This window comes from Athene noctua, chromosome 5 (assembly GCF_965140245.1).
Source record: "Athene noctua chromosome 5, bAthNoc1.hap1.1, whole genome shotgun sequence".
Taxonomy (NCBI): domain Eukaryota; kingdom Metazoa; phylum Chordata; class Aves; order Strigiformes; family Strigidae; genus Athene; species Athene noctua.
Window position 1 is genome coordinate 12835871 of NC_134041.1, and position 27733 is coordinate 12863603.

A 27733-nucleotide genomic window follows, 5' to 3' on the forward strand; every position below is an offset into this window, starting at 1 on the left:
ATTTTTGTATATCCCTGAAAGAACAACCATACAACAATTTTAGTTTAAATGAATGTCAAAAGATTGCTTCAGGATGCACTGCAGTCTCCAAACTCCTGAAAACTTAATCTATATTCTGCTAATCTAGGTTACAGTCTATCTTCAGGGGTTCTCCTGTAATATCACTCCTTGATGCTTTAGATTCAGCCTGACACGGTTGAAAAGACTTCCTTTCCTTTCTTCTTCCGTACACCTGAACAGCAAAAGTACACTTTTTTCCACGTTCCCTTGCCCCATCCCCCCCAAATCAGATAGGCTTTATTAAGGAAATTATTTTCATGGTTTAACCCCAGCCAGCAATGAAGCACCATGCAGCAGCTTGCTCCCTCCTCTCCCTGCAGGGGGATGGGGAGGAAATCAGAGAAGAGAGTAAAACTTTCAGGCTGCGATAAGAACAGTTTAATGACTAAAAATATAATCATAGTAACAATAATAAATATAGCAAAAAGAGAAAGAAATAAAACCCAAGAAAAGACAAGTGATGCACAATGCAATTGCTCACCACATACTGACCAAAGTGATCCATGCCTCCAGCCCAACTCCCCCCAGTTTATACACTGAGCATGACGCTCTAGGGTATGGAATATCCCTTTGGCTAGTTTGGGTCAGCTGTCCTGGACTTGCTCCCTTCCCAGCTTCTTCTGCACCCGCTCCCTGGCAGAGCATGGGAGACTGAAAAATCCTTAACTCAGGATAAGCACTACTTAGCTTCAAAACTACTTAGCAACTAAAACATCAGTGTGTTATCAACATAATTCTCACACTAAATCCAAAACACAGCACTGTACCAGCTACTAGGAAGAAAATAAGCTTTATCCCAGCCAAAACCAGGACAATTATTTTAAAAGAAAACACTACAGATAAACTATGACCTAGATCAGGGAGTCTCTACCCACTTTATGTTTTAAAAAATTTATTTACTTTAAAAGATGTTATTGCATGCCACTAAAACTGTGCATTCAGCCACATTTTGTATGGACCAGGTCTGTCATCTTTTATTTCCTAAAACCTGAGTTTACATTAAGAACAATAGAACAACTTCTTGGGGTCATCTGAAAAGCAAACATAACTGCACATACCAGAAAAGAAACACTACAAAACTGAGAAGCCCTCAGGGACCACTGTTTTACCAAGAAGCAGCATAACCAAGCTGCTGGCTCAGCTCCCATGTAACATTGTCACTGCTTTTGGTTCAGATTTGTCACCACATAGTGTCCTCCCAGGGGGTGGCCATCTTCAACCTAGGACTGTTCTAAGATGCTTCCAAATGCAATATAAAAACTACATGCAGATTAGTTAAGAAATGTCATCCTAAAGATGACCTAGACTGTCCCATAATTCAGATACTCTCTGGGTTTGCATCTCACCAAGTTACCCCATTACTGGGATGTGCTCAACCCTGCTGCCCATTGCCAGTTTGGTTTCATGCTGACGACTCCATGGGCCAGGTGAGCCTGCAAGGGGTAGGGGAGAAGGGGAGGAACAGGGGACCTGACCTGGATGTACCTCTGAGTACTCAGCACCCCCTCATCTCCCCTCTCTTGAGCTGTGGGAGAGGGGGATACAGTCTTCAAACTCTGTTCTTCAGCCAGCACAGCCACCCAGAGCCTTCCTGCTCACACTCCCGCATGCACCCAAATGCAGTCTTGTCAATCCTGGGCTCACCTTTGAGGAAAACCAAGCATGCAACATGGCATGCCAAGACATTCTTCCCTGCCCTGCTGCTTTTCCCAGTTACAGTTACAGTTGGAGTGGGTCCAGAGGAGGCCACAAAGATGATCAGGGGGCTGGAGCAAATCCCCTTTAAAGACAGGCTGAGAGAGTTGGGGGTGTTCAGCCTGGAGAAGAGAAGGCTCTGGGCAGACCTTACAGTGGCCTTCCAGTACTTAAAAGGAGCTACAGGAAAGATGGGGAGGAACAGGGAGCATAGGGATAGGACAAAGGGTCACAGTTTTAAACTGAGAGAGGGTAGACTTAGATTAGATAAAAGGAAGAAATTCTTTACTGTGAGGGTGGTGAGACACTGGATGAGGTTGCCCAGAGAAGCTGTGGCTGCCCCCTCCCTGGCAGTGTTCAAGGCCAGGTTGGACGGGGCTTTGAGCAGCCTGGGCTAGTGGAAGGTGTCCCTGCCCATGGCAGGGGGGTTGGAACTGGGTGATCTTTAAGGTCCCTTCCAATCCAACCCATTCTATGATTCTCTGAAACACAAGGTTCCTGAAACCAGCCCTCCCATTCATGCTGTCTTTGCATAACCTCTCAGATGGCACATCCCAAAACCTGAGCACCATCTCCCTACTACACCTGCCATTGCTTGATCTGATGCCATCTCTGCCCAGCAGGATCTATTCCCAAAAAGGCTTTGAGCCCAAAAGCTCACTAGCAGGCTTTTCTCTGCTCCCCAGGACCACACCAACAGTACTTTCAAACACATATACACAAAGACATACCTACTTCTGAGTGCTTCGATCCCCGCTTAAGGGACAAGACCAGTTCCTGGTTTTAGAGAAATCTCATTTGTTTCAAGCATCAGCATCTTAGCTAATGAGTTTTCACTTCCCATCTACACTCCACAAATACTGGGCTGAGTAATGCATAGCCTAATTGACTGTTAAGGTCACCGGCCAGCTCTTTAATCTTATTTAGTATACTTTGAGACAGTTCATGAGTCATTAAGGGTTTCATTCTTGGGAACACAAAGACACATAATATACATTAATAAAGAGAATAAATACAATCCAATGTGTGTATTTTACAGATTGCAAAATTAGAAACATGGCATTAAGTATTTCTTTGCAACGTTATCATTTTAATAATGTTACTTATTTTAATATACAATAAAAATATTTAATTGTCAGAGCCTGCTAGTGTCTTCATAATTTATAATGTTGCCATAGCTCTAAGAAAATTCCTTAAGTAGTAAAAGTCACACTTTAAATACCAACTTGAAGGGAAAGAAGGGCTCAAGGGAGACCCATCTTAAAAATTCCTTATTTGAAGGAGGAAAAAAGACATTTTTCAAACTGTTATTCATGATATTTGATTTTATGATGTAAATTGTAATTCAGTGCGCACAGACATGTCAGGAACTTTGCAATACTTTTTAAAGAGATCAGCATCACTAATCAGGCACTGAAATCCAATTTCTGGGAGAATCTAGGAGCTCAAAGCTGAACATTTTAGCTAGCTTGGAAAGACCTTTGAAAAATAAAGTTAAACAGTAATTATACATAAGTGTGCTTGAGAAACTTTACACCTGTCTTGACATGATCAGATCTTTGCATGGATGATGAAATTCTTGGCATTGCTTGAGGTGATTGGGATGGCATTAGCTTAGGCAGGGTAAGAATTCAACAGCCACAAGCCTAGACAGGTAGGATAAAGGAATTACTGACTCAAAAAAGCATGACAGCTTATCTGTTGAAAGTCTAAACATGTTAATCATTTAACATAAACAGATCTGCTGATATTTTTAGAAAGGCATTTCAACTCATAAGTAACAATGTTAAAAAAGGACACCAGTAACCCTAATCATATTTTCCACAGGTCCTCCCAGCCCCTTGCAGATTGTTTCCACTAAAACTCAGACCAGGGGGGGAAAAAAAAAAAAAAAAAAAAAAGAAGGGGGAAAAAAAAAAAGCCAAAACCAGGTAGCTGGGTTTGGGATTAAGACAATGACGAAGTTGCTGGCAATAAGCGTTTGACTGCTGGCTATGCTACAAACTCCTCTTGCAACCTTTGTATCTCTGTGCCTCAGTTCCCAGTCTGTAAAACAAAGGTGATAACATTTCCCTACCTCACAGAAACGTTCTCAGAATAAATCCATAAATGCCTGGGAGACAATGAGACACCACTGTGACAGAGGCCATAAAAATACCTAGGAAAAAAACAAACATAAAAATAAGTGTCATAAGTGACCGTAACAGCAGAGATATTCACAAATTAAATGCAAAGCAAAGGTTAAAACTTCACTTAACAACACAAACTCTCCATCCTGGGGAAGAAGTGGCACATATTCCCATTCAGATGCTTTTAAAAACATGACAGCAAGAACAGTTTCCCCTTTCTGACTTGGACATGATGCAGTTGTGATAATCCACCACGACATACAGATGGGAAAGGTGTTTCCTTCACAAATCGCCAGCTCAGGCCCTCCATTACAAGGATCACATCCAAGAACCCCCATCACAATGACAGACCCCAATATACTGACAATGCTCTTCCTCAGTCTCTGTGTCTGATACCTACTGCAGAACTGAGTTCCTCCAACAGTTAAAAAACTTCTAATTTTCAGCCTAACATTTATTCCTGAACAGGTTTCATCTCTTTGTTTTCATGCCAACATTGATCCAACAGTTTAAAAAGCTTTTCTCTATCCCTTAAGTTTATTTCCCCAACAATAAAAATTAATTATACCACCTCCCTGTCAGGACTCCTTTTACCACCCAAGGAAGTTCTTGGAGTTTGCTCTCAGATGACTCCTCATCCTTAAGATGACAGACCTCCTCTGTTACCCTACTTCACCATCTACCCAGCACCATCCTTGAGGCTCACTGTCCCCTTGCAACTGCACAAAGATGTGTTCCTCCAGCATTTTCAGCTGGTAATCCCCTCCCATCCTACCCAGCTCAGAGCAAAAGTTTTTCTCCTAATGCCTCCAAACGTCATGACCCTTCACGCTATCACCATGGAGATATGTCCCACTTACACTGCTCCAGGTCTCAAGCTCTTTCTGAAAGATCCCAGCCCTTCACAGCCCTGACTGTCCTACCAGTAGTGCTTTAAGCCCTCAGGGTACCGCTCCATGGTGCCAGGAACATTACAGGGATCACGAGGCCTCCCCAAAAACACACCATCTTTCAGCGTCAACTCAGATCAGCAACCAACGGCTTGAGCTCAATTATACCGTTAAGCGTTCTTTAACATGAGCCAAATGACTACAGCCCTCAGAAGGATAAGTGATTCAAAATTATGCAAATGCATAGAATGTGTTATTTAGTCTTTATCATTTACAAAGTACTCGTTTCATAAACAGTTTCAGCACTCTTTCAGAAAGTGTGACAGTGCCCTGAAATCCAGGTCTCTGATGATTTGCATCATGCACCAACCACATCCTCGGTGGGAAGGGGGAGGAATGACACTGGTTTGTTCGCTGCCCCGTACACCTACAGATATCTCCACCTATCCTCTCACACACATGGCCCTTGGAGACCCTCTCTCATCCCCTCACAACCTGAGCTGACTGGGACAACAAAAATCCTCTCACTTTTTTTAATTTCTGGGGAGACAGGGCTGTTCCCTTCCTTTTGGCACAGTAAGCAGAACCAGCTTGGGAGCTGGTCAGACAAGTACCCGAGCTGGCAGGAGGGGAACAGCAAGCTCACCCCTTCTGCTGGCAGTCTGCTGCCAGATCAGACTGGGATGTATTGGAAACCTCAGCCCAGGGAACCAGAATAAACTCACCTTTCCAAGGACTTGGATCCATTTAAAACTGTGCTTTAATAACCTTCACAAACAAATATATTATGCAATTTTATGTTATGCAGCATTGACTTCAATGACACTGTAGCAGTGCTTACTCTACTATATTTACTTCTGGCACACACTGGCACTGTTTGCTGTAGTCATTCAGAGTGTGTTCCTGCTTTAAATCCAGAGGTCTTACCCTGCCAATATCTATGCACAAAGCTCCTCAATGTTCTTCATAACTTGAACCACATTGTCCCTCCTTATTCTGTCCCTGCAGGCTCCCTTGTCTACAACATGTCGTAAGATTTTTCCTCTCTCACACAGGGTCACAATTTTCTAGCCCAGCATCTCTGCCTCAGTGTCAGGTCACCACCTCCCACCTTCACCTCTCCATCCCTCAGGTCAGAATTTTAGAGAAGTATCCCAGCACCTCCTGCCAGGCTCCCCAGGATTTGAGGAAAGCCCTCTTTTCTTTTAGGCAAGCACACATCAAACCTGATGCCGAGGACCAACATACTAAATGAACAGAAGATAGATTATCTGTTAGAAACCTATTTTGTCGCTTCCCCCAGGACTAACAGGATGACCATTTTGGTACTGGCTCTTTTCACTCTCTTCATCAGCTAGTCTTTGTTGTAAGAATAGCAACCACATCTGAGTGGAATCCATCCAGCTGTAAGTGGTTCGTTAAATCCCAGGACACACTGTATACAGAGGAGGATACTTAAGCTGCTTAAACGGCAACCCTTTACAAAATGCATAAAAATGCTTTAAATTTCTGTAAGCCAACAATTCAAATAAATATTGTCCCTTAAACATATCAGTCTCTGCTGCTAATTCTTATATAATTTTCTATGCATTTATTTTGCATTTACGCTTTGGAAACCCTCTGGAATTTCCTCCAGTTCTAACACACCTAGTTGCAATTGTCCATGGTACACATGCATCTATTGCACTAAAAACTGCTTTCTCCCAAAAGGAGAAGTAGATTTTGCATAGTAGGGGTAGTTCAAGTCAACTATTCTCAGCCACACCACTGTGCACTACTCTGCAAAAGGAAGGGGAAACACCGCACCCCAAAAAAACCCCAACCAAAACCAAATCACCTTTTTTAAACTTGACATATTAAGACAGAGAGCAGAGAATTTTAAGATGAGGTTAGAAAATACTCTCAGTCATACCAAGCACTCTTTAATATGCAATTTAAGACCCCTGGAAACCCCTGCCACAACAGAACCTGTGCACACAGAAGTGATTGCCTTACACTCTGAATTTCTTTGCATCTGTTTGTCTGACTTGTATATTTAAAATTTTACACTAACTCCGTTTTGGATGTCATAGTCAACTTTATAAAACAGATGTTCTCCTTATACAGGGAGAGGGCACAGAAACACGAGGTATTTGCTGTTGAGGATTAACCATTAACAGAAAAACCGTAATCAGCAGTGACAAAAGTGGTAATGGCAGTTCACTGGAGATAACCTCCTCCGTGAAGCACACTGCAGTCTCCATCATGCTAATTTAGGTTGTTAGAAGCCTGAAGTGACTGAAGAGAGACCATACCAACAGGATTTTAGCACACCAAATTACACTCAGCCTCCCCCCACCCCCAAGTTAAAGTCAATGCCAGCAAGTGCAGCGGAGAGGCTGCCGAGAGCTTCCCTGCGCACACCGCAAGGGCAACGCTGCGCATCCCCTGCTGCACCCTGGAACAAGAGCTCAGCACCTACAGCTGCACCGGGACACCTCTGCAACCAAAAGCACGAGTGCTACCACCACAGTTTTTGCCACTTTCTGTGTGTCAAGCCCTGAAGAATATTTTCTGAAACTCCTCAAGGCCGCCTCTTGAATCTACATGACAGTATTTACTGAGCAGACAATAGCAGCAGCCACAAGCATTTCATGCAGCATTGACAACAGCAAGGAATTCCTCGCTTCTTGGTAAGCTCCCATGCTGGCTGACACAGCAAGAGGCGCTGCAAGAGGCCAAGAAAAGCCACAACTTATCACAAGAAAATGGGAAATTGTGAAAAACCTGTATCGCAAGGTTAGCTGCCTAGGCACAGGCTTTAATAGAGCTCTATAAATACCTCAGTCTAACACTGACAGAGGTTAAAAACCTATTATCTTTCCCAAACGACAGTGTGAACATATGTTCAATCGAACACCCCGCCCCACCAAGCTACAAAGTAGATTCTGCTCTTTCAGTTCCACAAATACAAACCACAGGGAGCATTTTAAATGAAAGCATTATGAAGATTACATTAGGCAAGTTTGATCTACTGTAAAACACTCGCACACAACATTAGGAGGAAGAACAACCTTTAACACCTGCTTTCTCTTCAAACATAGCATTATCTCTGTGCATGGCTTGGCTCTTAATGGGATGAAGTCTCAAACTGTATGGCTTACTCCACCAGCAAAGAATACTTTAAATGTTTGGGACTTAGTGGCCCACTAATACTGAACTGGTGAGAATATTCTTCTGAAAACGTACACTCTTTGGCTAGCTGCCGCCCCACAGCCCAGCTCTACACAGTGGAGAAGGTTTTCACCCCGGTGTGAAATGTGACACAAGAGGAGATGTGGCAGCTGGAAAAGGACTGCACAATCCAAGCAGTGTTGAAAGTCATCATCATAAATATTCACAAGCAGACTGATTTGTTTCCTTACCAATAGCGCATTGTTATTCACAAATATTAATTAGTTTCTAAATACCACCTGTTACTCAGCCCTCCCCTTCACTGCGTGCCACAGGCTCCCTGGCTGCTCAGGCTTGCAGCCCCTCCACGCTGCTCAGAGATTTAATGATGTTTCAACTTCCATAGCTCACTCAGCTCCTGGGAGGAGAGGCTAGGAATAATTACTTACTTATGCCTTTTCTCTGCTGACCTCTCTGGAGGATGAAACAAGCAGCTTTAATGGCCTCTGAAGGGAGCCTGGTCCAGCCTGTCTCAGATGGGAAGGATGACAACTGCACTAGTAGGTCTTTGGAGGGGAGAACCGTTTTAAAGATCCAAACTTCAAAGATCTCAATGAGAAGAGAGTTCAAGCTCAAACTCCCCACTGGAGAAAGGAAAGCTTCTAATGCAATTGCTCACATTTCCAGCGATCACTCAGCTTTAGACAGAGCTGAGGCACCAGGAATTGCCTGTCACATACTACAGTATAAATAAATCTCAGTCTGCCAGGAGGAAAGCTGTTACAAACCTAAGCAATTTTTTTTTTTTGATTCTTTAGTAAAAGGTGCAGGTTTAAGCAGAGTCAACACATGATTTCCCCCCCCCCCCCCCCCCCGTAAAAGCAAACGTGTTCCCTCCTCCTCCTAATTATATGCATTACCCATAACATGAGAAAGTTAGGCAGAGCACTGATAAAATGCACGAGTTGGTAGCACACTTAAGGTTGAAGAAGCGGCACAAATGAATGACGAAGTACTGTCTTGGTCCCTCTGTGAACCCTGGATGTAAGATCCCTCAGACCTCTGAAACACACTCATCCTGCTCGCTGTCAAGCAGAGATGACGAAGGAGGATGATCTGATCTTGATGAATTCAAAAACAAACGAAAAAAGGAATGGGATTAACCCCTTAAGCCATGGCTCACACCTAGCCCCATTGGAATAGATGAACCTGAAACATGCTCCTCACAGATGCCTGCTGAAAGACCTAAGCTCCAAACCCCAGCATTTGGTATTTGCATCATGCAGATACAGAACGAACCTTGTTATCCCACAGTTGACAGGCGTGATACCAAGGCACAGACAGCAGCTTGTATGCTTCCCAGGGAAGAGATACAATCTATTCAATACACCTTTCCACATCAGATTTTTGTTACCAGGTACACAGCATGATTTCACTGGTAGTCCAATCTGAATACTTCTTAACATGTTTTTTAAGATCTTATGCATCATGCCATCAGCTCTACAGAACAGCTACAGAGTAGAACAAGTAATAAATAACAGGTGTAAGATGAAAAATCAGAGCTTTTTTTTTGCTGGAAAACATAACTACAGGACAATTTAACCTTGTCCTTGTTAAATAGGAAATGGAGGAGTTGCAGCCAGGGCTTGCTGTCCTAAAACTCCTGATAGAGAAAAAAAAAATCTCTGCAATAGTCCCTGCAGACAGCAAAAACCCAGGTTAGCCTCACTTTCAAGTTCCTAAGATTATAAAACTCGCAAGTGGGAGGGCAAGAAGCACACAAGAATGTCTAGTCAGTTTTCCAGTGAATGATAAACATGGTGCTGAATTTCTTAGGAACTTGAATGGCTGAAGCTGAAGTTAAGCTTCACTAGAGCTAAATTTAGTTCTGCACAAACACAAATTAGGAAACACTTTCTTCCCAGTTACTAATGCAATGTGACAGAAACAATTATTTGCTCAGTGTCTAATGTTACCTCTGGTGAACATCTGGCTTGCAGAAACTATATATTGTATAATAAAGAATCAAGCTGATATTCTGCAAATCAGTGAGAAAACTCATTTAAGATGAGGAGACATTTGATTTGCACGCATCTGAGCTACACTGGTCTTAGCTGTGCAGACAGAGCTAGTGCTGAGCCCTCTTTTGCTTTGATACTAAGCTACAAAGTTTGTTTTCCAAATTATATACTAGTTTATTCAAGAATTCTGTGGACATCTAAAGAATATCATGTCTTCTCCAAAGTGTAAAACAGAGCTGGGCAGAAGGACAGAACAATTAAAAATAAATCTTCTATGATTTCAAGTGCCAGTTTATCTCTATGGAAAATGCAATTCTGGGTCACAAGGGAGCTCTCATCTCAGCAATCACTTCAGACTTCAGTGTCTACAAAACACAAAAGACAAGAAAATGCATGACTCAATGAAGGGCTAGTTAGACTGTGGAGAACCAAGCCATGATTGTACAGAGGAATCCCACATGTTTCAGAATTGCTCATAAGGGCTACACTGAAAAAAATCCTAGGCATGTGGCTGAAAAGAAACCCCGTTCCTGCCTACCACAACAAGAATGTCAACGAATAGGTTTGGAGTTTCTGAGCCATCTGACACAGCATCCTTACACACTAAGTTAGAAAGCATACAACGTTGTGGCAGAAACAATCTGTCCTTTCTTTTGGTACCGCTGGGCAAATATTTGCCAGGCTCTTTACCATACTGAGTCATATGGGTATTTCTAGAACTGGAGGAGTTGGCATTTCACACTCAGCTTAAGTGATTGAGACCCATTATAACCAGAGAGATTCACTAAGTATCTGTGTCCTGATGTGCTGGTGACCTTTCCAGTTGCTGATGCCTTTGAGATGGAAGGCAGATGAGCACATGACACAATCTTAAAGACCAACAACACCCAAGCCTTTTTTAGCCCAAGCAGGACTACTAAAATAAACACACATATTTGCCTAATCTTTCAGCTTTCTTCTGGGAAAAAAATGAAAGGAGAGGATAAATGTTTGGTTTCTTGGTAGCGTTTTGTAAAAGATTATGTTATTTTGGCAGTAGGTTGTCAGCAGCAGGTTGAACATGGAAGTATGAGTTCTGGGCACAAAGCAAACAAACATCTCACCATAAGCCAAAACATCTCTTAAGACACTCCAATTCTGAACAATCTCTCTTACCTCAGTGCCAAGCATGACTAATTTTGATGAACAAGTCACAAGGATTTCCAGGGAGAAATGACACCTCCACTACTCCCACCTGTATGAAACCTAGGAACACTGTTTATGTGCTTTATCTTCTTTGAGGAATCTGTGGCAAGGGAAAGAATCCATATCCCAAATGCCCATAAGGTCAAGTGTATCAAAACTTCTCCTATGAGTTCTCCAGCAGCCAGAGGCACAAACTGAAGATGCCAGATGCCTGTTTAACTGTGTCCCTGCACCCATGATATTCAGTAGGCATAATATTTTGCCTAGGGAAACTCAAGGTTTGACCACGAATTTTGCTTCTGATGCCCATAAGGTCCTGCCTGTGTTTTACTTGCTACATTTTTACTATAACAGGATAATTCCTACAGTGCTTTCTATATTGATTGGCAAAAAAAGCACTGAAGTCAAAGACTGTCATCTTGTCTACACTGTTACATTTTTTTCAGATATACCCAACTAACATGCTACCATTTTATCTAAGTACAGCTGAACATCTCATCCCCACTCCCAATACTGTCAAAGGAGCAGGAATAATCACAAATCTGTATCACAGGAGTAGAGGCGCATGTCGATACGGAGCCCACAGTTCTTGCTGAGTACCAAAGGGCAGCAGCTACATCATCTTGTTCAGAGATGTACCAGATTAAAGGCATTTCTCTATTTCAGCAGTACTGACACAGTCAGACTGGTAGGCCAATGCAGGCATGAGCTTGATAAAACAAGATGTGGCTGAAGCTCTTCATGCAGCTGATACAGTATCAGTGTATTTTCTCGTTACTTCTGTGTTACTCCTGTACACTCAACACTACAGCAGTGCTCTGTGACTACACAGGAATAGTCTCTGTCAAACTTTGCTGGAGAAACCAAACTAGACTTTCAGCAGTCAAGCACACGTAGGGCACATTCACCTTCTATAGTTGCCTAGAATCTTTTATTATTCTATGACTCTATACTTCTCCTTGGCTGTTCTCTCAAAATAGATGACACAAAGCAAAACAAGGCTTCGGCTTGGAACAAGATGAACAATTTCCCTGGGACAGACTCATTTTCACTAGAAATCTCATTTCCCACCATGTCCCACTTCCCAAAAAACTCATCCACTTGCCTTCTTCATCACAATGCTAAAATAATCAGGAGGAAATGTAGGAACCTCCTTTCTTATACAGGTTGCCACGTAGCAGCTCTTCTCCCCCCTCAAAGAGTATTGATCTTTTAAACAAATGCATGTGAATGGAGTCTCAAAGAACTTAATGAAGGTTTACTGAATGAGGAGACAAGGATGACAGGCATACAAATTACCATTAGCTACTGAGTAATCAAAGGGATAAAGACACCTGTTTTAGGAATTAAGAGTAGTTAATTATTAGAAATTAGGATTAGCATTATTCTTTTTAAGAAACTAAATACTATACATCAGCCTACTGTGTCTTTTCTTCAATGTAGAATATCTGGCACTGAATAGGATGCTTGAGCGACAGCTCGTCTCATCCAATGCATCCATTCCCTCAACAGCCACCCCAATGTTGGAGTCTGCCAAAGGTAAACCAGAAGGAACGTTTTATTCTGTACACAAGATCTCAAAATCCCAGCTCTCCATAATGTATAAGACATGGCAACACTGCTGTCTGAGAAAAATCTGTGCTGATACTCAACTACTAGCTTGGAAAAGAGAAAAAAAGAACACAGTTACTGCTGCTTTGTCCAGAATGAGCTAGAAAGGAGCACTCTCCAAGCCCTGCTCAGGGGTTCCCCACCTCCTCTTTAGCATTTAACTCCACATCACATCACATGTACAGACTGCTGTACAGAACTGATTTTAAGGGAGTCTAGAGGACTTGGAAGTTTTTTAGAACAAGAGAAGACCACACCGATAGCTTGTCAACACAAGAAGAGCAGAATACCTCTAGAATAGGGGTACAGAAGTGAATCAGATGATAAAACCTCCAAACAACTACACTACTACACAAACTTTCAAGAGTGTCACCTGTATGACAGACAACATTAAGTCTGGACTAGGATTGCTCTTTGAGGCTTAGTGGCTCTCAGCCTTCTTTGGTTGCCCAATGGCTTACTCCACAGGACAGTAAATTCCGACTGTAATGGAAAAAAGACTTATGTTGTAAGAAACAAATGTTACAAAATTAATGTGAAGATATAAAATGGAAAAATTGGTTTCTTTTTAATCCATTGCAATTCATTACATCAGACTATCACAACAGGATAATCTTCAAGCAGCTAGTGTTAACATCTTGCTACAGCATAAATCCAAGAAAAGCAATAAGCAGTCGAAAGAAAATTTCAGAGGAACTATTAGATCAAGTTCACATTAGTGTTGCCTGAAATGTGTCCTGAAGAGCTGACGTTTATCTCTCTCACTACAAGGCTTTCAATGCAAAGCCCAAAGACCCGTAAGAATGGAGAATTAGCAGAAACATCTAAAATGGTAAACAACTACCACTAGCAAACCCTCATCCTAAATATAGTCAAGCTTTCTTAATACCTCTAAACACACTACTTTTTCCTTTCCCCCCTCCTTTAAAAGGGTAAGAAAAAACCAGAAATAAAATAGGATCAATCTACATGAACCAAAAAGGTTTTCCTTTCAGACGTGCTACTGTCCCAGACAAGAGCTAGAACTGCAATAATCATTCAGACTGGAATATCCAATCACTGTCAACTGACTGAAAGTGAGCTGCAGCTTAAAAATAAGATACACGTGTGTGACATAAAAATAGACAAACACACTTACCATATCACACATCCATTAGTACAGAGCATGTATTATAGATGCATGTTGAATGTGAATGGATACACTCACAAAATCGAGACAAGCATATTTTTAAACAAAGAAACAGCTTTCCCCATTCCCATACCAGAATTATCATGAGTTATAATCCCTAGTGAGTGATCTGCTATAACAGAAAGTATTAAAATAAAGAGAGCTTTAAAAAGTTATTTACAACACAAACACTCTATTTTTGCTTAATAAAATAAGCCAAAATCCTGTCTCGGAGCTGCCTGTATTTCAATTTTATATATGTGAATAAAGCAAAAAAAAAAAGGAATATATTGATAATAGTAAAATAAATGCATTGCATATCCATTTTGCTCTACAATTCCACCTTTCTACCATCATGCACTGAAATATGTATCTTCTGAAACTCACAGAAAATTGAATGTGACACCAAATGTAACCAACACACTACAACACAGACTTCCACATTAATTCTAAATATGTATTGCTGATACAGCCTTTATAAGTATATTAACAGTAGCAAATAGTACAGTAACCACAATGACCAACTTTGGCTAGTCAGTTCTTATTTCTTCTAATCACAAATACAAGAAATCGTAATTTCTTATAATCCTGTAACATATTTATACAAGTGACACTAAATAAAAGAAACTCTCAGATACACGAATTTGTGTTTTCACAGTGTTAAGGGTTTTTCCTTGAGAAGCAAAATAAATGTTTACTTTTAATGTATCTTTAAATAATGTCTTAAGTATTTAGAAACATAAACCTAATTTTTATTAAAGCATTACAACATATTTTATCTTTTTATAAATATGCATAATGTTAATATGAATTTATATATCAAAAGTATTGAAATGTAATATATGTTTTTAAAAACCTACATCTGCTTCCCATGCATTCAAGAGAGGCAAATCACCAGGCTAAGCAACTGAAAGTAATGCACTAAACCAACTCTAAATAGCGATTGACCTTTTGGCTGATATAGAAATAGCTTTCTTTCTAATTTCAGTTTATTCAATTCAATTACTTGATTCACTCAAAATAAGAAATCAATTAAGAAATAACACAGTATGAAGATTTGTTTTCATTTTCCAAACCAGAAATAAACATTAGGTGAAAGAGGATGAGATCTACCATCTACAAAATGCTCCACAGCCAAAACCATTTTACAGTCACTATCCAGAATTAATACCTAACTATTTTAGACCTTGAAAACACTCCCTTACCAATTCAAAAAAGCAAAATACAGTAAGTTTGCTTTTGATTTATGTATCCAGTAAATTTAAGAAAAAACATAGCTGACAACTTGTTTCATGCATTTTAACTGAATTCAAGTTTTGACATCAATACAACTATACATTCAGCACTCACTATGTGTTAAACAAGTATTTTACTACCAAAAATAAGAGCATGAAGTACCTGAATGCTTATTTGGTATAGTTAAGCAATTATAACATATGCTTGTAATGCTGACAAAAGGCATTGCCTTACTGTAAAAGATGTACTTAGCAGCAAATCAAGACAATCTAATAATTACCAAACTACTAATAATTAACTTCTCCTTTGAGAAATGTAACAAAGTAAGATCAAAGTCACTGATTTACATCAAAGTTTCTGCTTGATTTACATCATTATTTAAATCATGTTTCAGAGAATGAGATATTTATTACAAAGTAGCAAAAAGAGTGGAAAGATTTAATGAATGCAACAACTATGTCTATTTTTAGCCTCATCCCAAATTCACCATGGATTTGGCAGAAAAATTCCTGAAGGTCCTTGAGCTACCCTATCAGTTTTTGTAGCTGATAGCCTTTAATTTCAGAATATTCAGATGGGGTAAAACTCAAGAGCTATTTTATAATTGCTTGGAAGCTGGAAATGCTGGAATACTTGGGATAGATTTCAGCATGCCCCTAACCATGCTAGGATCATGTTTCTGCTGGTGAATGAAGCCTAAGTACCCCCTGCTTATCCGTGCACCAACAAGTCTCGATGGTACTTCAGAGCCCACAGTGGGATCAAGCAAAACACTGCAGAGCTCTAACACAATCTTTTACTGATGAGGGGAGTAAGGAGGGAGGACAACCTCTTATCTCAGTCATGGTATTTCTCCTTTATTACGAGAATTAAAGAATTATGCGAAACATACAACGTTAATGCAGACAAATGATTTTTTTTTTTATCTCACTAGTATTTTAATTAAAACCTTTTGTCATGTCTGCTAAGCAAGTTCAAAGTGTTGCACTGCAGAGGCAATGGGAATGCAGAAGTCTTGTTACGATTGAGGAAAAAAAATGTTTTCAACTTTTACCGAATCAGCGACTGTAATTACTACAGGAATAAATCAAATTTATTGCAGACAAACACAAGCCATAATCATTTTTTGTGCGACCATAAATTAGTTTATTTTTGTTGCAGTGTGATAAAGTTTAACATCTTCTGCATGTCAGACAGGCTATTTTGATAATATTCTTTACATTTCCTCCTTATTAACAAGATGAAAAAAATGCTATTAAGATATGCAAGTCATCTCAATACATCTTGTTACTAGATAAGCTTCAACAAAATCTTAAAGCACTTTTTTCTAACCACATAACACAATAAACGCATAGCCAAAAACCTTGCTTTCGTATTAAGACTGTGTTCTGTTGCGAAATATCAAGAGGTGGAAAATTCAGCAAACTACAGGAAATCAGGTGGGTTTTAATTCTGTTCAGAATGCTGTAACAGGGGAGACAAAAGGCAGTTTTAATTTTCATTACTTTCAAAGATTTTTTTTCCAATTTAACTGAATGCAAGAAAAAAGTCGCATGGTTTTTTTATCATGTCAAATATTACCTCTGCTATTTCACATTTCACATCTCCACTTCCACTGCTAACCTTTTATGAAGAACAATTTCTGATTGCTAGGCTATTTTTCATTTGCCTACCTCTATTCATAAAAAAAGAAGCATGTAAAATGGCAGATTTGAGAGACTGTTAAAAAACGTGAATAGCTTACATACATAAAACAATCATGGTTCTGCAAAACCTAAAAGTAATGTTATCAAAACATGGGATCACTTTGGTATACAATGGCACTGCTCACCGTGGAACAGTTCAAGCTCTTGTTGGCATCAAACCGCAGTAGCACATCATGAACACAAGCAATTTCTCTTTGCTTGAATGTCAGCTTTGAAGAGTAAATATGTACGTGCACACACACACGTATGCATTCGGGCACATCTACAAAGCCTGCCCATAATCAAATAAACCTGACAGCTCCTACCTGAGAAAAGCATTTTTATGAGACTGTATAGCTCAAGTCAGCAGAATAGTTTGGACCAAGTTACCCAAAAATTCTCCATTTACAAATTTCAGTTTCTCCTTGACGTGGTCTGGAAAATTACAATGACACAACAGAAGATACTGCAGGTAGGCTGTCACCTCCAGTGCCAGGAGAGACAGCTGAGCGATGCCACCGCAACAGGAAAGATGGCTCCAAAAATGTTTCTGCAAGACCGCTGCAGAAAGACCTTTATCAGCTAGTGACTATAAATTTATTTTCTGCAAAGGAACCTTCTGGCATAATGTGCAGAGAAAGGACATAAAATGCAATCTGTCTGCCAATGAAACTAAAAAGTGAACGCGAAGGCGGGAGAGGCAGCATATTTTGTTGAAATATGTAGATATGCCACTTAGATCTCAATGCATGCCACAGTCTGACACTGAAGGGTGAAATGTTCTGATCTCTGCTGACAATATTTATACTGAGAAAGCCTCCAATATTTCATTCAAAGTTCCCAAAACACCCATCATCCTCTCTCCAGAAGCAAGAGGGTTGGGTGAGAGCCCTCTGCAAGTCTGGCAAACAGGCAACAGAGCCTGTGGACCATCTTGCCAGCATCACTTCTTTCCGTCTTAGCAGCACTCACCTATCTTCTTCCAGAAGACAACTGAGGCCCATGGAATATGAACTTATTTTGTTTTCAACAGAAAAAAAATAAAAATTAAAACCTTCAACAAGGAGCACTGCAGCCTGCATCACTAGCACGGTACAGGGTAGGAAGTCAGCATCACTTGCACTGCTGGCCAGTGCCCATGAAGACCACAATTCTGCAGTGAGTAGGATGCTTTTGTCTGCAGACAGATTAAGCAATCAAATCATCCAGAAATAAATTTGCAGATTTGGCTCTTCCCTTTCTTCTCACCTTTATTAGATAATTTGTGTAACCTCTAATATTAAATAAAAGAACAGCAACATCTTTCATGAACAGTTTTTTTTAAAAAGTAACACAATAACCATTACCCTCTAATCTAATAAAGCTGCTAAAACCAGTAATATTCCATCAAACAGGCATACAGAACTCTTAAGGCAAGTTAAACAAGATACATATATAGAAAAAATTAGGACCTGTGTAATACAACTCACTTTCCAGTGAGGCAATATTAAAATATAATTAGCTAACTATTTTAAAATACAAATATGAAGACTAAGTAATGCCAAAAGAGGGCACAGGATCTAAAGGGCAATGGATCTAAAGATACACTTTTAAATATTTAAGCCAGTTTTTTCCCTGAATTTTTATCAACCTATTAACATGTTTATACATTTTGTATAATAAGTTTGTGCATTACAATGTTTTTTCAATTGTTTAATCTTCCTATTTCTATTTTTTAAACATCCAGCAATTGCTCAAGCCTCTGGGTGTATTTATTTTAATTAAATACAACAAAACCAAATGAAAAGCTTTTGCATTGTTTGAAAGAGGAGACCACTCAGAATTTTCCTCCATGTGTTGCAATAGAGATCTGTCAGATACATCCCCAGAGTAACCCCGCCAAAGACAATAGCTGCGCCAACAGCAATTTGTCTGCATTGTGAAGGGAAATGTTTAACAAAAACAGAAAAAAAAACCCGAGTAATTTAATATTTGTATTGTGTTTGCACAAAGAAGCGCTGATCAGAGCAAATACTGAATGCATGGAGTAGCACCTTCCACCCTGCACTCGTACAAGGGCACACTCCCACACCCCTGATGCAATGGGGGACAGACACGGTCTGGGATAGACTTGACATTCTAGCTGTATAGTCCCATCTTTACTTCTCTTTAATCAATTAAAATCATCTGCTTTTTTATTCCATGGAAGGTGGATGTTGACATGTTTTGCCAAAAGACCCATCTCCCATCAAAACCCAAGCAAAACTATGCACTAGGTAGCCTCCCTCACATGCCAGCTGGTCCACACTCCATCAGGTTGCCAAAGCACCACTTCTCTTTTCAACAACTCCTGTGACGTGCCTGTGTATGAGTCTTAATTCCACTCTGCATTCACCAGCTTCCTGGGGTTTTAATATTTTTGTAAAGGTACACTCAAATCTGTGGTGACACCGACTTGTTCATGTGGGGGCCAGTCTCTCTGTTCACCTGAAAGCAGGTAATGCCAGGCTATGCCTTCCCCTCCACCCACTGCTATTTCCTCCCACAGTCACAACAACACAGTTCAAAACACAGAAGGTAAATAGAAAGGCTTAAAAAAGGCTTCCTCCCAGTATCCAGTCAGAAAAATATCTTCTCAATATTTACACTTTTTCACTGCAATCAATTTTTCTCTAACAAAAGGCTGATTTTGAGGTAAATTCCTTACACTGCATTAGGGCAACAGATGCCAACAGCACTTTACAGATGCTCTTAGAATGAGGTTTTCTGAAATCCTGCATAAACACACAGAAACTGCACATGCAAGGAAGAAAATAGGATCTCTGTGGTCTTTCAGCCCACCACTCCAATGTTGTTCCAATTCAGCGTAGACAAAGGCAGACAACATTCAAAATATGTGCTACTGCTTCAGAATATTATTTCATAATATTAATAATTACAAAAAATATAGTGGTATTAGACAATCTTTTTTAAAAAATAAGAGTACACTGATGAGAACTTTTTCAAACTCACTGTTTTATCTAAAAGACAAATGCAAGTTCAAATTGCAGGGCAGTATGTTAGGCAGGCTATTTTTGTTCGCATACATGGATCTAGTTATTGAATATAAGAAAAGTTTAACAGCAAAAGCAACAAAAACAATTTCACATCATACCAATTGCCCTGTACTTTCAAGAAATAACTTGGAAGTAGTCTACATCAGCAGAGACTGTAGACTGCTTAGAAATTACTTGTATTCAAAGTCTGAAGAAGACTGAAGGACAAGCTGTACCCTTCTTCTCAAACATAGTCTATGAAACTGACACCACTAAAACTCATAGAATTTCTCTTCTCCACCCCCCCCACCGGCTTTAGACAACTTTGAAGTCACATCTGCTTTAACTCTATTTCTTCCATGCTAACAGAGAGCCTTTCTGGCTATTAGGTTTCCATATCAATTTCTCATCTTTAGTTTCACCTAATTTTCAGACTTCCACTCACCAACTGCAGAAATCCAGAAAAATAATTTCCCAGAGCAAATTACTTATTAAAAAGCAAACATATCAATGAAAGAGCCCAAACCAGGCCCCATGCAAGGCCAAAGAAATACTCTCAGCCCCATGATCACTCCCAGTAGATTCTGTCAGACCACTTCTAACTACTCATGAACACTGCCAGTAATTTTTTTTGATAACCAACAAAGGGGCAATTACACAGTGGCACCAAGACACAGCTCACATTTTGGGAGGATTTCACCTGGAAATATGCCACTGATATTCACATTTAAGATCTCCCAGGGCCCTATTACTTCTTTCTTTTCCAATAATATCCAGGATTGCTCTGGTGTTGAAAACAAAATCAAGTCTTAACAATCCACAGTTTCCCAAAATTTGCTTCCTTTTTATTGTGACAATACAGAAATTCATGCTAAAATATTCAGCTATCTACCTGGTCAATTTTACAGCTGTATTCATACTCTGGGTGAATCACATTTAGAAAATTATATATATTATATATAAACATGGTATGACATTCTGTCAAGTTATCTTTTATTATGTAATTCTATCTGTTAAAAGACCTCAAAATAGTTTATACAGTCATTTGGAAAGTTAATCCTCAGATAGATGTCTAAAAAGTGTCAGAGAAACATCCCTTGATCATCTGAGGAGCTTCCAAGCAGGGATAATTCCCCACTCTCCAAACCTCAGTATTTTGGCCTCTGGGCTCCTGGCAGATGCCGGGAGTGCTGGAGGGAAAGGATGGGCTCGTGCCAGGGCACCAGGAACAAAATGACTTCTCTGAAAATCAGCAATCTGTCCCCAACTACTCCTCCTCCCCACACTTCACTTTGGAGCAATTTGCCCTAACATACGAACCCCACTCAGACATTACACCTTTATTACCTTATTTCGTGACTGCCTATTCTCATCCAACTTGCTTTCATTCATTCCCAGACTTTCAGGAGAAGGAAGAGGTATTTTGAAAAAAAGAGACAGAAAATGCTAAGTATTAACCCAACAAGTCATTCCCAGGTTTACCTGACACCACAGGTGGTACACATCAAGGCCAGAGAGGTCTGCCTACCCTCAGGTATCACTGGCTCCCCACATTAACCCTAGGTAGAAAGGTGATCTTCAAAAGAATCAACCTCTACCCCCAAAAAGAGATCTCAAAATTTTTAATCATGCTAGAAAACAAAAACTAAAGAGCCACCAAAAAAACCCCCCACAGCTCAATTTTACGGCCAGCAGGCAAAGAAGACTTCTGTCCCAAATCCTCACCCCAAAACACCTCATCCTTGCCATCAGGTATGAATGAAGCTCCACCACTGTCAAGAACCACCACCAGGACTTGTTTATTTGATAACAACCCTACCTTATCCCCCAGTATTAAAATTCAGCAACCTATCTCCAAACCAATTAGGCTCACCATTAAAACACACTTAGCATTGCAAGAAGGAATTTTAGTAGGACTGTCCATTTTACAGAACTTTTAATTAAATTTCACAAGAAACCTGTTTTAGATGTCCCTTAATCGGTGGTCTTCACACAACTCTACCCAACATAATAATTTGTCAAACACAGTAATTTCTTCAGTAACATTCAGTGCACCAAATGCTCCCTTGTGCAGAGTGAAGACTCACATTCTCCCATAGGAAAGCCAACAGAACGCTTTTATGCCTTCTCCCCCTCGCCAACGGTTCCCTTAACCCTAACTCTCTATTTCTCTTCCATTTCCAGTCAGAGGGCTTCCTCAGCTGAAAAATTTAATTCGTGATAAGACAACCTTTCAACCAACAGAAAATGGACTTTTGACTAAGGGCAACCAGCTGCACCAGCAGAGGTTGTTCAATTCTGTTTACATTTTTTTTTCATTATACTTGTAATCACCACAACATCAGTGGACACAGAAATGAATTAAAGTGCAAAAACCCCTGATGTGTCTGTCTCGATTCCACAGGTGCTCACCAGCCTGGCATCCCCACTACTCACAGTGAGCAGGCACAGGATGCTGCAGCTGCACGGAGATGCTCCCACACAAGGCATATTCTTTGCAAAGGTAACTTGCTCTCTTACTAAAGTGGCTCACAGACAGCTGTAAATTTTCAGCATTACAACACTTTATGATGTTAAATAATGCATCATATGTTGCACAGATAGTTTATTGTACATTTTGCCACCTTGAAGACTTTCATGGATCCTATACAAATTGCACACAGCTGCATATTACTGGTAGTTGACAAGTTATAAAACATTATCTGATTATCTGAGAAACAGAATGCAATAGTGCTGCTGAATACTACACTTTAATGTGCATAAAAAGGAATGTGGTGGTCCAATTTTTAAGTGCTTACCCTTATGAAGAAATTAATTATTTTTTTTTAAATAAAGATCTACTGCTTTTACAGCATCTCAATGTGCACTACTGCATATTCTGCACATAAAAATCACACTGTGAAGAGCTGTACTACAGTGCAAAAACTGCCACTGGAACTATTGGAATTATCTGGCTTTCCTGCAACTAAAATCCCCAAATAAATGTTGTATTAGCATACCTGTTTGTGCTTCATTTTCTGATAACAGCTTAAGACTCGAGAGCAGATAAATCACAAAGCAAGCACTAAAACTAAGGACAGTCAGCTTCCAACCTGTTTGAACTTGACTGTGTATTGCTATGCTCAAACAGACTGTAAACTGCTGCCCTGTAACAGTTTAGATCATACATTAGAAGTCTTTCAGGCAGTTATTTGTATTTTAATATTGCCTGAAGGTCCTAAACCAAGATCATACCCCATGATCCTGGATTCTCCACCATACAGTTCTTGTTCTGAAGAAGTTATAATCTAATATAGACAAGATGTAACAAAGAAATACAACAAGCAATCATGGGAAGAGAAGAGTGGGAAGTCATCAACTTAAAGGTACAGTTAGTTAGTTCTCTAACTACTGAAAAATCCCTCTAGGCAGGGAGCAAATAGAGATAAATAGTAGCAGTTATCATAGGAGCCCTTTTAAGGAGTATATAAGTAATTTTAAGAAGTAGCTATACTGCTTTCAAACCTGAACCTTAACTAGTACTATGTAATATAATTTATAATCTTAAACATTATCAATTTGTGGCAGAAGAATAAGCAGCCACCTACACTGTTGCCATTTTCCAGAACAACTGAAAAGGAATTGTTGCAAGTGATCAAGCAGCAAGAACTCATATAACCCCATGAAGTCCTCTTGGTTTGTCCAGATATTCCCATACCACCAAAACACAAAGGTCCTTAGTTTTAAAGGCAGTTAAGGTCCACCTAGCCTAGGAAGGGGGAATTTTTACCACTCATTTTCACTGCATTTTCAACAAGAACTATATTCACCAAGGTTTCTAGTTGCCTTGAACACCCTTGCCCACTTGTCTTATTCCTCCTTCGAGGATTTAATTTGCAATACTCATTTATCACCACCAACCATTTTGTAAGCCTAGTTAGATATTTTTCACACTGGGGCAAGAGGTCTTCCATTCTGAATACCATCACGATAAAACTTAAGTAATAAATACAGAATTTCGTATATTCCACACAGTGAGACATTCGGCAACGTAACCTGTAACACACAAAATATGTAACCGGATCCCAATACATAAAGAAAGAAACGAACCAAACCACTAGGTTCAAGTCATTTTCCATGACCACATTCACCTTCCTGAAAGCCACGCTTCACTGTGACCAATATGTTCTTCCTGTGTAAAACAGATTCTGTTTAAAGGCTAGTAACAGCATTTGCCACATGTGACAACGGGGAATGGAGGGAACCAAAACCTGTAAATCCAAGCTGAAAGCTTGTCCAAGGCTGACACTGCAGCACAGAACCTGTCTCCAGGACAATTAAGGTCATCACCAAATGAAAGCCACCACCAGTGACAACAAACGTCAACACTGCAACATCACAGATGGAGAGGCAAAAAACCCCCACAATTTACTAAATAACCATCAAGACCTGCGGCTGTAAAGACTATGCACTGATTGCAATCTTCATTCTGGTATTTTTTTTATTACTGAATGCTCATCCTCCAGAAAACATTATTTGTAATACACTGAACCTGAGTTTCTGAGCAAAATGTATGTAATATGGAACCCAGCCAAATACTACTGATTACACCACTGTCTCAAAAGCCTGCCAGCAAGGTATGCATTGCTTCAAATAATCCAAAATTATGGAGTCTTCATTCTTTATGAAAATAAAATAACCTGTTATCTCTCGTTCACCTGAAGTTTCCAAAAATATATTTCCCTGGTCGAGGAAAAAGCAGACCTTCTTCAGGTCCTTTATTCACACTGAGTGGCCATGAATATGAATATGCATAGTAGTACAAAAGTATATAAAAACAGAAAGAAAGATAACATACAAAAACCCACTACTATCAATATTTGAATAATGAGGCAGTTTTATCTTAATCAGTATATCAATTTATTCACATGGCTTGACAAGAATATACTAAAGCTATTCTGAAGTTGGGCCATTAAATTGCTTAGACAACCTGTTAACCAGGGCTGTTGGCAATTAGGAACGCATTTTCACTAGAGGCTTTCTGTAGAGCCATGCTTCAAAGGTTCAATCTGCATTATATTAACTTACCAAGAAACATCCTGAGAACTGCTTCTCTGTCATGTAAGCTCATTGCTTCCAACTAATTAAACCTACAGTTCATATTGTTAAGAAGTCAATGCCCTTCTGCTGGTTTAGCAGTTGCACAACCATAAGAAGGTTAACTTTATGCAGCCAAGCTACACTAATCGACACTAGGTTAACTGTAAGTGTCCTCTATCCCAAAGTAATTTTTATTTACTTGTAGCACATTTAGACTAAAGTGATTTTATTTTAGCTTTCTGCAGCATGCATGATTTTGTACATGTACTCATGTTTGCACATGTACATGCTTGAAAGGCAAATTTACTTGATTAACTTTTCCATTATGGGAGAACTTGGCATTTCTCTAGCATAAAGCTGTAAAAGCTATCTGGAATGCAGATCCTAATCACCAGAGAAAACTTTATTTCAAGAAAGGATCCACACCTCTCTGCCAATAGACCTGTTCCACAAAGACTGGGGGAACAAGCAACAAGCTCAAAAGAAATGGAAAAAAAGGACTGATGGGTAACGAATAAGCAGCCTAAGAACAAAATTATGATCACCGAAGTTTCAGTTCCTTCTGGATTAAGGGTAATTGAGTAAAAAAGGTTCTCAAGCTCTATGAGCAAACTGGAAGAAAATGTGGCTGTTGAATGCATGGATAAATTATCCAAAACTATCTGGATAGGCTGTGTCAGCAAGGCAACAGCAGTGAGAAGGGCGGGATGAGGGCAGGATGCTGAAGGCAGTCAGGTTGGACATGTGATCTACTGTGACCAAAGAGGAAACCCAGCTCTACAATACTCACTGCACTGCAGCTCAGGGACCCAGAAAAGGCCTTTCAAAACATTCATATGGGGTGTGATTACTGCAGGTCTGACAGCAAATATATCAAGCTAGACTGGTACCAGAGGATTACAGAATAGCAAATGCAAATGTCTGTTTAAGAAAAGGGAAAAACTAATTTTGTTATCTAAATGTTGGCTGATTTGATCTCCAGAGTAATGAAATGTTTTAAAACATTTCAAAAGATAGATAATTAGAGACCTGAAGGAAAATAGAAGAAAAAAAAAAAAACACACAACAGGTTAAAACACAACTTGGGTTAACCAGCAATAATTCTTGCTACATCTTTCTAGTATGTTTTGCAAATAAAACACAAGAGTTCTCTAAATACAATGCAGTAGGTCTCATTTATCCAGCTATCAGAAAACAACACTTCAATGTTATGTAGGAAATAACCAATTTAGTGGGAGAAAATAAAAACCAATATAAGAATTGTAATAGATAAGGAAATAAGTCAAAAGGTCAAATAGGAACAAGAAAAAAGAGGCTGTAGTGGTTACTAATAGATTTTTTTATTCCCAAGGGTTTATCCTAAGACATATACGTTCTAATTATATATTCGTGTATATGTATATATAGAAATAAAAGTGACTTGAAGACAAAAGGAAAACACTAATCAAGTTTGCTGCATGTCAGTGTAGAGGATGACATCTGTCATATGCCAAGAACAGGGTAATTTTAAGGACAGGTAACAAATATAGACCCAAATACTTAGTACCACATGCAAAATTGTGCACTTGAGAAAAAAAAAATTCTTTCTGGTACAATCGGGTACAAAATGATTAAGGAAGAAAAAAATTTTGTGTTTTAGACAGAGGACATAAGCAATGTAGCTCTGATAAGAGTCTCAGCAAAGCATTTTTGCTGCCTGTGTTATACGAGGCTCAGTACAGCCTCATGGGCAGTCCTGGTCACTCACATTCACAAAATATTCCTTCAAAACAAGATCCTGCAGACAAACGATCCCTAAACAAATTCAGCCTAGAAACTGAAAATTTTTTTTAATATGAATGCTTTGCCCATTCAGCAACAGCCACCAATTTTTATTTTTTTTTTTTTAATTGAAGTGGTACTTGATCAGATTACAAGGAGGACTCTGATGTAATTGCCTGCGATAGCAGTGGACTAGATGTAACACATATTCACAACAGGGGAAAAAACACAGGGAAAAATTTGAAGTGGCACTGGTATTGCTTTTCTCTTTAAAAGCAAATTCTTCAGCACATATGTGAACGTAAGAAAATGCTACTGATAAACCGGGAAGGACAACTGGTGAAGGAATCAGAGAGCAAGCAAGTAAGTACATAGTTCTCTATTCTCTTCTCTTCATAAAACATCACTGAAACCACTGTCCACACACCAGTTCCATTTTAAAAGAAGGTTCATAAAAAGAAGAGAGAGCGCAAGGTGATAGGAACAGCAAGAGGGGACATGTTTTGCTTTACAGGAAACAAATGGACTTTTGGTGTCAGCCAGCACCTTCTGAAAACCTGAAAGGTCGGAAGTATTTCTTAATTCACTAATAAACACTCTCTCAAAATGTTTTCCTCTAGTTAAAATCTAGCTCCCAAAGCAGTTCTCACCCCAAGGTTTTTCAATTCAAGCTTCATTACGGGCACTTCAGTAACAATGAAGATGAGGGTGCGAGGAATGACACATTTTTACTCACAGCTAATTTATTTTGTTGTTAATTTGGAAACAAATTTTTAAGTCCAATGGAGAGATTTCTCTTAGATCAACCTAACACCAGAGGTAAGCACTCCAAGAGGTAACTGATGTGAGAACTAACCATTACAGTCATTGCCTTACTCAGGCTCCTTTAACAGCTCCTAGATAACGCAACCATCTACCTCCCTTGCACAAGAAAACTCACACACCAACAGCTGGCAACCACCAGGGCAGCCTGGATGACATATCTAGCACATGGGGATTCCTGACAATTCATTGCTTGTGATTTTTTTTGCTTAATAAACCTAACA

The 27733-nt window shown here is 39.6% G+C and overlaps 1 protein-coding gene across 18 annotated transcripts in view; it reads right to left on the reverse strand.

Moving 5' to 3' along the window:
- Positions 1–27733, reverse strand: part of PTPRF (protein tyrosine phosphatase receptor type F) — a 389874-nt gene that overhangs the window by 294146 nt on the left and 67995 nt on the right. For 15 of the 18 annotated variants that reach the window (XM_074906365.1, XM_074906384.1, XM_074906379.1 and 12 more), the window contains exon 2: positions 3833–3913. The exons of 2 other annotated variants lie outside the window; for them this stretch is intronic. The gene's annotated coding sequence lies outside the window, so the exon portion shown is untranslated. Of the gene's footprint in view, positions 1–3832; positions 3914–13882; positions 13907–27733 lie in introns of those variants that run through there. One more of the 18 variants, XM_074906366.1, reaches the window with a different exon arrangement.